Genomic DNA, 12421 nt, shown 5'->3' with positions numbered 1-12421 from the left:
AAATAGAAGGAGGAATCTGGGAGAAGATCCAGGAGCAAGAGAAGAAGAAGTCAGCCTTTGAGCTACACAACCAGCAATCGAGTAAGAAATAAAGAAAAGTTATGCAGAAAAAGAAAAATATAAAAGCCCAGAGTCAAAAGATGGAAGAGATAACTTAAGAGAAATTGGCTGGAAACAAGTCAAAGTAAGGCTAAGCATTTATAAGAAATAATAAATCTCCATGGTTGTTTATTTAGGAGCTAGGTTGTGGACCTTTAACAGAACATAGACTAAGAGTAAAAAGAGAAAAACAACCAACAACATTTTGGTGTTTCAACATGGAGCTAGAGTAAAAGAGAAAGTTAAAAAAAAAAAAAGAGGAATAAAAAAGAAAAAAAAATTACAGAAGTAAGTTTTCTAATATCTGTCACCTGTCTCTACCATGCTAACCATGCTACACCCCTTTGCACAGGATGGTGCCTGGTCCTGCTCAGGCGGTATTATTGACATATTTATTTATTTATTTACTTACTTATTTATTTATTTTTAAGACTATATAATTTTTACTTTTTATTAAATATCTTGTTTATTTAAAATTTATTTATTAAATTATTATATAATTTCATCTTTTTCTACTTCCAACCTTTCCCATTTCCACCAAATTAATAGCCCTTTTGATTTATTATTGCTACAACACACACACACGTATAAATATATGTAACACCTGCTGAATCATTTAGTAAGGTTTGTTTTATACCATTTTAGGGTTCTTTCACAGCAAACAGAAACCATTACAGAAGCAACAACTGGTCTAAGTGATGAGAAAAACTGAACAGAGGCCATCAAGGTCCATTTGTTGTATCTACAAAACAACACCTGTGCCTATGTCTCAGAGCACCCCAGAAGAAGGGGTAAAATAAAGCCAGAGAACCAAGAATTCTAGTGAAAGACTGCATTGTCTAAATATAACAGGGAACCCGCATCCATGAAATCTCAGCAATAAGACAAGCTAAATAAGACCAGAACAATGACACCACCACTGGAATCTGAATGTGATAGGGGAAACACCGCAGGACTCTGCCTGTGAATGAAGATCTTTAAGCAGAAAACTGCTGAAGAGTGAGAATTATTCTTCCCTAGGAATGATCTCCCTACTGCCTATTCAATCTCTAGCTGTCAACCCTAAAATAGTATAAAACAAACCCTACTAAATTGATATATTTATTTTTATTTTTCTATTCAAAAATTTCCACTTCCTTCCCTCCTCCTATTACCCCACTCACACTCCTCCCTCCCCTGCAGTCTTAAGAGAGAGCAGGGTACTCTGCCCTGTGGGAAGTCCAAGGCCCTGCCCCCTCCATCCAGGCCTAGGAAGGCGGATTTTTGATTACTGTCTCAGTTAATATGAAATAAATCTCTATCTCACTTACATTTTGATACTTTTGGCTTCTTCCTAATATTTGAATTTAGGCAACTATATTTCAATACCCTAATTTACTAAAGTTTATTATATAGGTAGTGGTACAATTTTATGAAAATATTTTACATTTCACAAATAATGGATTGTTCCCAGACCTCACAAGAAGGTTAATAATACAACTTGAGTTCATTTGGGGCTAATTAAAGTTATGCTCTTATCCTGCAGTCCTACTGTGTTCTCTGCCTGTTTTAAGTTTAGCCTGCCTTTCAGAGAACAGGGTAACCAACCTTACTATGTCTTGGATATTTCATAAAATCATTTGTACATCCTAAATTAATGTTATATCTTTAATCTTGAATCATTTGCTCTTCCATGCCCCTAACCCAGAATAAATGTATGTTTGTGTGGTGGTTATAATTTGCTGGAAAGAGCCAATAGGTTGTAAGCAACCTTACAGAACAAATATCCACTGTAAGTGTTGAAAACAATGTGAATATAGTTTGATAAAATTTCTTTGCAGTTGTGTGTTTGCTAATCTGGGTCAGTAAGAGGACTTCTCTCATAAAGCTATGCTAATGATCGCTGTAACGTGCCCTTCATTTCTCGCCCATGTAGTGTTTTCTGTGCTGTTCAATAAATATGAAGTAAAGTTCTTTGATAGGGACAATCAGAATCAGGCACAGACACATACATCAGACAGATTACAGAAACTACAAATTACAAACAGAAAAATATAGGGAAGGAAGCTTCAAAATTGTGCTTAATCTTAGTCAAGTTAATGTAAGATGAACTGCTTTGTTTTCATTACTTAATGCAGTGTCTCTACATTTTATGTCCTCTGACATTATCTATAATGTGTTAACTAATGTAGTTATAGACTACAAGTGTGGGGTAGATGAGGAGGTAAATATATAACGAATTTGGACAACTAATGTATCATTATGTGTTTATTGTTGTTTATAGTGCTACTCTGTTATTGGCCGTCCCATTTCATGAATCTCTTTCCTTGGCTACATCTGTTCCTTAGAGCAAGTGTTCATCTTTACAAAGATATAACAAACAAGATGCTTTTCCTTTATCCCCTGACCCACACAAATGCCATGCCAACAGCACATTTCGCCCCCCCCCCCAATTCTGAGGCTCACCATTCTGTTTCTCTATTATTTGCACAGGATGCTCTGTTTTAAAAGACGGTGTAATCTGCTTTAAATCTAAGTAGTTCTATACTTACTTTGGCATTCTTTGCGTTAGTCTAGGTTTACACCTGTTTTTATCTGGAAGGTTTTATTGTCCATAGCTCTGAGCTTCAGCAGTGACCAGTGTGTCAACTCAGGAATCTCCTGACCTTCTATCCTACTCCTCTATGCACGGGAAATTTTAGGAGAAAATGCAGAGATTTAGCAATCACCTTCTCCTGAAAGTCTCACTTCTGTATTTTTACTTACTAAGAGCGTCTGCCCTAAATGTTCTCACTCCATAACTAAATGGCACTTTTCTTTCTGGAAACAAAAGAAACACATTTCTGTATTAATTTCATAGACCAAAGTTTTAAAAACACCTTTGGATTTGGCATGTTCTTTTTTTTTTTTCTTGCTGATTTTTTTATTAATTAATTAATTTAATTATTAAAGATTTCTGCCTCTTCCCCGCCACCACCTCCCATTCCCCCCCTCCCCCAATCAAGTCTTCCTTCCTCCTCAGCCCAAAGAGCAAGCAGGTTTCTCTGCCCTGTGGGAGGTCCAAGGACCACCCACCTCCATCCAGGTCTATTAAGGTGAGCATCCAAACTACCTGGGCTCCCACAAAGCCATTACGTGCAATAGGATCAAGAACCCATTGCCATTGTTCTTCAGTTCTCAGTAGTCCTCATTGTCCATTATGTTCAGTGAGACCGGTTTTGTCCCATGCTTTTTCAGTCCCTGGCCAGCTGGCCTTGGTGAGTTCCCAATAGATCATCCCCATTGCCTCAGTGTGTGGGTGCACCCCTCGCCGTCCTGAGTTCCTTGCTCGTGCTCACTCTCCTTCTGCTCCTCCTTTGGATCGTGAGACTTCAGTCCAGTGCTCCAATGTTGGTCTCTGTCTCTGTCTTCTTTCATCGCCTGATGAAGGTTAATATTCAGGGGGATGCTTATATGTTTTTCTTTGGGTTCACCTTCTTATTTAGCTTCTCTAGAGTCACGAATTATAGTCTCAATGTCCTTTATTTATGGCTAGAAACCAAATATGAGTGAGTACATCCCATGTTCCTCTTTTTGGGTCTGGCTTACCTCACTCAGGATAGTGTTTTCAATTTCCGTCCATTTGTATGCAAAATTCAAGAAGTCATTGTTTTTTACTGCTGAGTAGTACTCTAATATGTATATATTCCATACTTTCTTCATCCATTCTTCCATTGAAGGACATCTAGGTTGTTTCTAGGTTCTGGCTATTACAAACAATGCTGCTATGAACATAGTTGATCATATACTTTTGTTGTATGTTTGGGCATCTCTTGGGTATATTCCCAATAGTGGTATTGCTGGGTCGAGAGGTAAGTTGAACCCGACTTTCCTGAGAAACCGCCACACTGCTTTCCAAAGTGGTTGCACAAGTTTGCATTCCCACCAGCAATGGATGAGAGTGCCCCTTTCTCCACAACCTCTCCAGCAGAGGCTATCATTGGTGTTTTTGATTTTAGCCATTCTGACCGGTGTAAGATGGTATCTTAATGTTGTCTTGATTTGCATTTCCCTGATTGCTAAGGAAGTTGAGCATGATCTTAAGTGTCTTTTGGCCATTTGAACTTCTTCTGTTGAAAAGTCTCTGTTCAGCTCAGTGCCCCATTTTATAATTGGATTGATTAACCTTTTACGGTCTAATTTCTTGAGTTCTTTGTATATTTTGGATATCAGACCTTTGTCAGTTGCGGGGTTGGTGAAGATCTTCTCCCAGTCAGTGGGTTGCCTTTCTGTCTTAGTGACAGTGTCCTTTGCTTTACAGAAGCTTCTCAGTCTCAGGAGGTCCCATTTATTCAATGATGTCCTTAGTGTTTGTGCTGCTGGGGTTATACGTAGGAAGTGTTCTCCTGTGCCCTGGCATGTTCTTTACATGGCTTCTAGATTATTGCTGCTACAGGATTGAACCGTGAATTTGTGATGTGTCTCTGATATGACTACCTAACTTTGAGAACTATGCTTCTCTGTCCATATGATATATTCTTGCAGTGTAATTCCTCATTTCCCACATCAAGTAGGAGGTTGGAAGGAGAAGAAACTAAGTCAGAAAGCAATCATGTATTATTCTAAAATTTAGGTGAAACTACAGGAAATCACATTATTGAATCTTGGCAGTGCAATTTCTTGTTTCTATTTCTATAGCCAACTTTTCTATACATATTCTGTGCCTCAAGGAACAAATATAAATGGTCCCACATGATAAGAAAGTGTACCAATTTGTTACCATGGAACTACTAAATGATCACTGTGTCTGTGTCTGCCTCCACTTCTCATCATAGTTAGATGCTCACTGTTACTTTCTGGCCACAAGACTAACCTGAACTAAATGTTTCAACTCTAGGGATCATTCTCAAACTAGATTATACAAAGTTGTGAGCCCCCCCAAAAAAGAATATTTTATGGAAAAATGAAAGGCAATGAAAGTGAAAAATGACTATGTGAACCTCTAGGTGCTTTATCAACAGGTCATTCAATGTGCCTTTGTTTTTCTCTGTCCTAAGTATGGGATTTTTGACAAAATATACACAGAACACAAATTCCACTGATAAATTTTAAAAGCTTTAATAGGGCAAGGTGATTCATGCTGCAATCCCATCACTGGAGTGCTAGAGGCAAGGGATCGGGAGGTCAAGATTAGTGTTACTATATTGAGTCTGACACCAGCCTAAAAGATACCCTGTCTGAAGACAAAGAAAAAAAATATGACCAAACATACAGTTGAAGCCTTGCTTTTGATAAACTGTGACACAGAGGACTAGAAAATGGTTCCTCAATCAAAACCACTAGCCACTCTTCCAGAGGACCCTGGGGTGATTCCCAGTACCAACATGGCAGCTCACAACTGTCTTTAATTCTAGTTCTAGAGTATCCGAAACAATTTCCTGGCCTCTCAGGGGGCACTGCACAATATTATGCATAGCCATACATGCAGGTAACATACTCATACACATAAAAATTTAACAGAGGTATTTATATTTTTAGTAAGCACTCTAATTCATAGTGAATCAAATACTGACACAGAACAATATAATTGTGTTTTTCTTGAATCCCTCCCAATTAGTATGTCAAATAACTTTTTTCCTACCCTTTCACTTCAGAATTTGATTGTCAGGGTTCCAAATCTTATTTTTTTTCTTTTCCTTAGTAAATTATTTAAGACTATTACTTCATGCCAGGTAACTAGATTGGGAGGGCATATGTGCCAACCACAGCAGAAACAAGAACCTAAACATCTACATGCCCAACTTACTGCTCTCCTGCTTCAATATACTACATAAAATAAGATGTCATAGGATCACCCTCTGAATGCTATGAATATGTTTTATTACCATTGGTTAATAAAAAAAGCTGCTTTGGGCCTATGGCAGGGCACAATATAGCCAGGCAGGAAATCTGATAGAGAGAGAGTAGGTAGAGTCAGAGAGACGCTATGTAGTTGTCAGAGGATAAAGACGCCCACGTGCAGATACCAGTAAACCATGAGCCTCGTGGTAAAATATAAAATAATAGAGATGGGTTGATTTAAGATATAAGAGCTAGCTAGAAATATGCTTAAGCTATTGGCCAAGTAGTATTGCAATTAATATAGTTTCAGTGTGATTGTTTTGGGTCTGGGCGTCTGGGAACAAACAATCTTCACCTGCACTAAGTGGCATCGTTGCTATCCCACACACTTTCTACATCAGGTCTTTCTGAACATCATCATTTACCGCCTCCTAAACATGAATATCAGAGGCATTTATAGGCTGTACGAAAAGTATTTCAATGTTCCTTGAAAAACTGGTCTGAATCCTGGACTCAAACAACGATCAAGTGGCCGAAAATAGTTCCTTGCTATTAAAAAAAGAAAATGGCTAAAACGAACTGTTTATCATTAGCCAGACTGTAATAAATCTTATTTTTTAATTGAAGATGAGGAAGTGTATGTGCATGATGTGTTTGCCATGGTTATTAAACTTAATTTGGTGCCTATTGATTTGTAAAGTAAATGAAGAATCACTCTGCACTCCTTGTCAGCCGAGTGCAATGAACTCACTCGAGATCTATTTGAACAGGTGCACGCAGGCATTTTCTGCCAAGGAGATGGATTTGCCAGTTGGAACTAGAGGGCGTGTTGTGTTCGTTGGGTTTTGTATTCAGCTCACAAGGGCATATGGGTTTCTTGGAGGCGGATCGTGGGGGTGAGATGACTGGGGAGGAAGGCTGAGTCACATAGATGCACACCCACACACTCACACAGAGCAACATCCAGGAATGAATCAGGTGCCACCTCAGAAGACCTCCAACCCACTTCCTTATTTTTAGTCATAGCTTCTGCTGAGTACAGAAAGGCAGAGTTATTCCCTCTAATCTGCTTCAAATGGAGCAGCAAATTCTAACGAGACTGGAAGGGCGGCCATAAACCATGCCTTTGTGAAGGGCTTCATTAGGAGTACATACCAAAAAATAGGAGGCGTGTTTGAATGAAGTTTTAAACTTTTGCTTACAACAAAAAAAATTTTTTTTCTAGACAGGGTTTCTCTGTAGCTTTGGTGCCTGTCCCGGAACTAGGTCGTGTAGACCAGGCTGGCCTTGAACTCCCTGCCTCTGCCTCCAGAGTGCTGAGATTAAAGGCGTGTGCCATCACCGCCCGGCCACAACAACAACAAAATATTTTTAAATGCAAGTATATATTTAGTTTCAGTATGAAACGGAATGTTATTCTAATTTTTAAGTTCTTCCCAGAGTTGTCAATTTATAAAATGGTAGAGTGAAGTTTCAGATTTTCACTCAATCTATAAGAATGAATACATATCACAGCATACACTACATCTGGGGTATGCCATAAAGAACTGTGCCCAACTCCAGAATTAGGAGTGTCTAGTGTTCAAATTACAGAACCAATTTATCTCTGGTAGCCACTGAAAACTAAATGAGCACTAAGGCTTTGTGTTACAGAACCAGTGAATGAGATGGCACAGCATAATAGACAGCACAGATTACAGCCATTAATGGTTATAAAAGCAATTTATAATATAATTGTATTAATCCTTTGAGTGTAAAAAAGAAAAATTCTCACCATAAAAAGGAAAAGCAATATTAATATTTTAGTGTCTCTATGTCCCAACTTACTACTTTGGGTTTGAAATATTTATAAATACGTATGTGCATGTGCAAGTTCAGTTTAAATCTTAAGCACTGGGCTCTGATGGCAGATTGCCTGTTTTTATATCCTGGCCCCAGAGTCACAATGTGTAGGCAATTGCCTGTGACTATCTATGCCTTAAGAGCGCCTTCTGTAAATTGTAGCAAATAATGGTTTGAATTTATAAGGTGGTTAGGTCAATTGAATGATGAGGAACAGATAATGCACTTCGATAAGTCCCTGACACAACAGAAGCTCCACGTGAGCGTGAGCAACAGTGCTAATTGTGATGATTATTGTGTGTGTGTCTGTTTCTGGAGAGAAAATCAATGCCAAAGGAACAAAAAATAGCACGCTACCATTTAATTCTGAACAAGCACTTTGGTTTCATATTCAAGCGTACAACTTTAATGAGCCAATTGAAACCTATAGAAAATGGCTTACTTCTCCAGAGGATGAGTCTCACAGCATGTTCTAGGTTTCCTCTTGTGCATCCCTAACTCACTGTGTGTAGAGGTGTCTGACATCAGTGTCAGACCATTTTAATTCATTTTTGCTTTATTTTGGCTATCTATGCAAGTGTATTTATTATTCTGTAGTTCTGAAAATTTCTTTTCATTCTTACAAGTAAATTTTGTTTTTTTCTCTATCTCCTAAGTTGGTTTGGTATTATTTTCTAGTCACAGTATTTTTATGATTGGAGAAAATTTGTAAACTTTATGATATTATACTTCTCCATGCAAAATTTGGGATTTATCTCTATTTATTCAATCCTAACATGCCTTAAGATTGTGTGTTTTTATTTTTTGAGAATGTTTGTATATATTTTGTTTATGTTTTGCTTGTTGCCCTTTATAATAATATTGCCAGTGCCTGGTTTTTCCTCATTTCACTTTCTCCCTGGTTATTTTTGCTATATGAAACAGTACTAGATATTTTGCAAATTATAATTTGCATCTAGTAAGTTACTAGTTCTTTGAAAAGTTTAAGGTTTATTCACCAATATTTTTAAATCTCTGAGATTAATATCAAATCTCATACAAATCCCCTCTATACCAGTGGTTCACTAATAGTTTATATTTCCCGTTTTAATTTCTTCTCTTGGAAATTCTTTTCACAGAGGTCAATTAAGAGAGCAACAGGAGAAGTCCATTTTTTTTTGTTTTGTTTTGTTTTGTTTTTTCAATTCTTTGGGAGGCACCATGTGCTTTCCTACTAAGTGAAATGAGGGTTGGTGAGAGAGTTCAGCTGGTGAAGCCCTTGCAGCACAAGTCTGAGGATGTCAGACACATCCTTAGAATCCACAGTGGAGGGACAGAATCAACTGCTCAACATCGTCCTTGGACCCCCATATGTGTACACACACACACACACACACACACACACTAATGATGATGATTAAAACAAGAGAGATGACTACCAACATTATTAGTTTGATACAAATACTTGAAACTCATTTTGCTTTTACTTTTTTTTGTTTGCTTTTTCGTTTTTTGGGTTTTTTTTGTTTTTTGTTTTGTTGTTGTTGTTTTGTTTTGTTTTGAGGCAGGGTTTCTGGGAGTAGCTTTGGAGCCTGTGCTGGCACTCGCATTATATATAGACAAGGCTGGCCTTGAACTCACAGAGATCCACCTGCCTCTGCCTCTTGAGTGCTAGGATTAAAGGCATGTGCCACCACCACCTGATCTGAAACTCATTTTAAAGGAATAATTCACTACGTGTGGTCTATAGCATTAATTTCTCATCTCATCTATCTTTCTCCTTTATTAAAAGTATTTTTCTTCATCATTTGATAATTGCAAACCTATCTATAATATGGTAAAATCCATCACCACACCCATGCCTCCAAAATTTCCCATATCGCCACTACTATTTTTCCCTCCCAATTTATGTTTTGGGTTTTTTTTGGTTTGGTTTTGTTTTTTTAACCCACTGTTCCACTAGGTGCTCTTATGTTCATGGAAGTAACACCACCAGATGAAATACGAACAGCTTATCAGAGGCCACAACCTTGAAGAAAACTAATTTGCTTTCTCCCAACAGCCATCAACTGACAAAAACTCCTCAGTAAGAGATGGGACTTCTTGAGTTCACCCCTACACCTGTGCATGCCGGAACTTTGACTGACTTGATCTGGTTCATTCAGTGTCTTAGTTAGGGTTTCTATTGCTGTGAAGAGATACCATACCATGGCACCTCTTATAAGGAAAGCATTTAACTGGGGCAGCTCACTGACAGTTTCAGAGGTTCAGTCCATTATCATCATGGCAGGAAACCTGGTATTACTCAGGCACATGAGGTGCTGGAGGAGTTCCTAAGAGTCTTACGACTTGCAGACAATAGGAAATCAACTGTCACACTGGCCAGTATCCTGAGCACAGGAAACCTCACAACCCACCCCCACAATGAATGATACCCTTCCTCCAACAAGGCCATACCCACTTCAGCAAGCCTCACCTCCTAATAGCGCTACTCCCTATAAGCTGATGAAGGCCAATTACATTCACACTGCGCATTCAGTTTCAGCCTCTGGCGGTTCTTGTGTGTAACTGTTCAGTTATTTCCAGGAAACACTGTTGCACATTGGCCCACAACCTCTGGTTCTTACAGTCTTCCACCCTCTCTTCCACAATGACTTCTGAGCCTTGAGTGGGGGACATAATACAGATCACCCATTTAGGACTGAGCACTCACACCGTCACTCTCTCTCCTCTCTTTTTGAATATGATTTGAAGCAATTCTTTGAGAATTTCATGCAGTGCATTTTGATCATATTTACCATCACTCCTTTCCCTCACTCCTCCCGGATACACCCCCACCCACCTCCACATCCATCTTCATGTCATCTTTTTGCTTTCTCTCTGTTTTTGATTGACACACAATTATATTGCTTTCCCTCATCTCCTACTTCCCCCTTATTGTCTGCACTCTGACCAGCTGTGAGTCTCTGTATTAATCTTCATTTACTATAAACAGAAGGTTCCCTGGTGAGGATTGAGAAACACGCGATCTAAGGTATAAAGATAATCATTTAAAGGGTAGTTTGATAACATACCATTTATCAGAATAATAGTGGTGTGTTCTCCCCTAGGACCTATGACGTACACAGCCATGAGCTCTTGTTCCAGGGGTAGGACTCCTAATTGGTTATCCAGTACCAAGCGGACCTCTGAGATTTGAATTGCTAGCATTTGTTTACAATGGTTTTAGCATCAATGATCTGTTCGGTAGCTGAATGACTGTTGCTTCTATTTGTTTTCAACAAGTGAGGAGTGTTGAAGGAGACAGTGTCGTCTGTGTGCTGATCTAGTCAGGACTGGAAGTACTCTGGGGCCTTGTATTGATAATTAACTAGCCATAGCATCACTGAGATTATCAATCTTACTAACAAAACTTTACTTATTAGTTTAATTTATTAAAATACGATAGTTCTATTAATGCTTTAATGTGCTTTTAATGTCTTTTCAAGTAAGTCAATACTCATTATAAATCTTTATTAAATTTTCCACATCCAAAATGTCAATACTTCCAGAACAGTCTTTTAAGAATCTATTGTCCCATTCTACTTTATTCTTCTTCAAACTTCTATTTATATTGTTAATGTTTTGTTCGTTACATTATTTAAAATTTCAAAAATAGTTTCTTAATTGAATGCTTTCTTGATGCAATTTCATTTTAATGTCCATAACTAATTAAATGAGTCATGAATTTGCCTTAGAATATGAGTTTGTTATACAATGCTAATATTACCATGTTCTCTTTATCATAATTTTCAAAGAGTTAATTGATTCATTTTTATTTTAATTTTTGGATTTAGAATATTTTATTTAATTTAGCGTATATATATATTAAGACTTTTTAAGTGATTTCTAATTGTATTTTAATTTAGTATACTAATACAAACTTTAAATTTTGAATTTTGAAAATATGATAACATTTTCTTTTCCAGTGACTTTCTTATGAATATATACATATTTGCATCTAAAGACAAGTGTTAGTAGCTAGTTCATTCAATAACATTAACAAAGTTATTCAAATTATTTACTCAGAATTAAATTTTTGCATAATTGGTCTGAGAAAACCTGTTATTTTAAAATTATCCTATAATTTTAAAATGAATTTTCTTCTAACTTTTAATAGTTTTACATCATATGCATGCAATCTGTAAGAGTCGAATATTACATTATGTAGTCAGTAGAGGCTCTGTCTCTAGTCATAATAATGATGATTTCATCAGGTTCCCTTCATCTTACTTTCCACTCTGAATTTATTCATTTGATATCAATTAATACTTCTCTTGGTTGTTTTTACCTGTTTGTGTTTCCTTATATATATTTACATATTTTTATTTTTTGGCATTTTTTTTACATCAACTTTCTTTCCAAACTGGGTTCCAAGGAACCAGATGCAATTGTTACTTCAGGTTCTGAATAAGGAATAGGAGAAGAATTTCATGCAGACTCGAGCTACAGAAAAATATTTATCAAAGACTAAATTCTAGATACCTCACTTAAGTACAAGACAATATCCCATTTTATTCTCTGAGATAGACTGTTATGGTATGATATATTCTAAAAATGTTTACCTCCACATGCTATCATTGAGATCTGGTTAGCTCTGCTCAACACAGTCCTAGGTGGCAAAGATGGAATATTAAACTCTACCCTCTTCCCCTTTGTCAAC

Source organism: Chionomys nivalis, chromosome 9 (genome assembly GCF_950005125.1).
Source record: "Chionomys nivalis chromosome 9, mChiNiv1.1, whole genome shotgun sequence".
Lineage (NCBI taxonomy): Eukaryota > Metazoa > Chordata > Mammalia > Rodentia > Cricetidae > Chionomys > Chionomys nivalis.
This window is presented reverse-complemented; position numbering follows the sequence as displayed.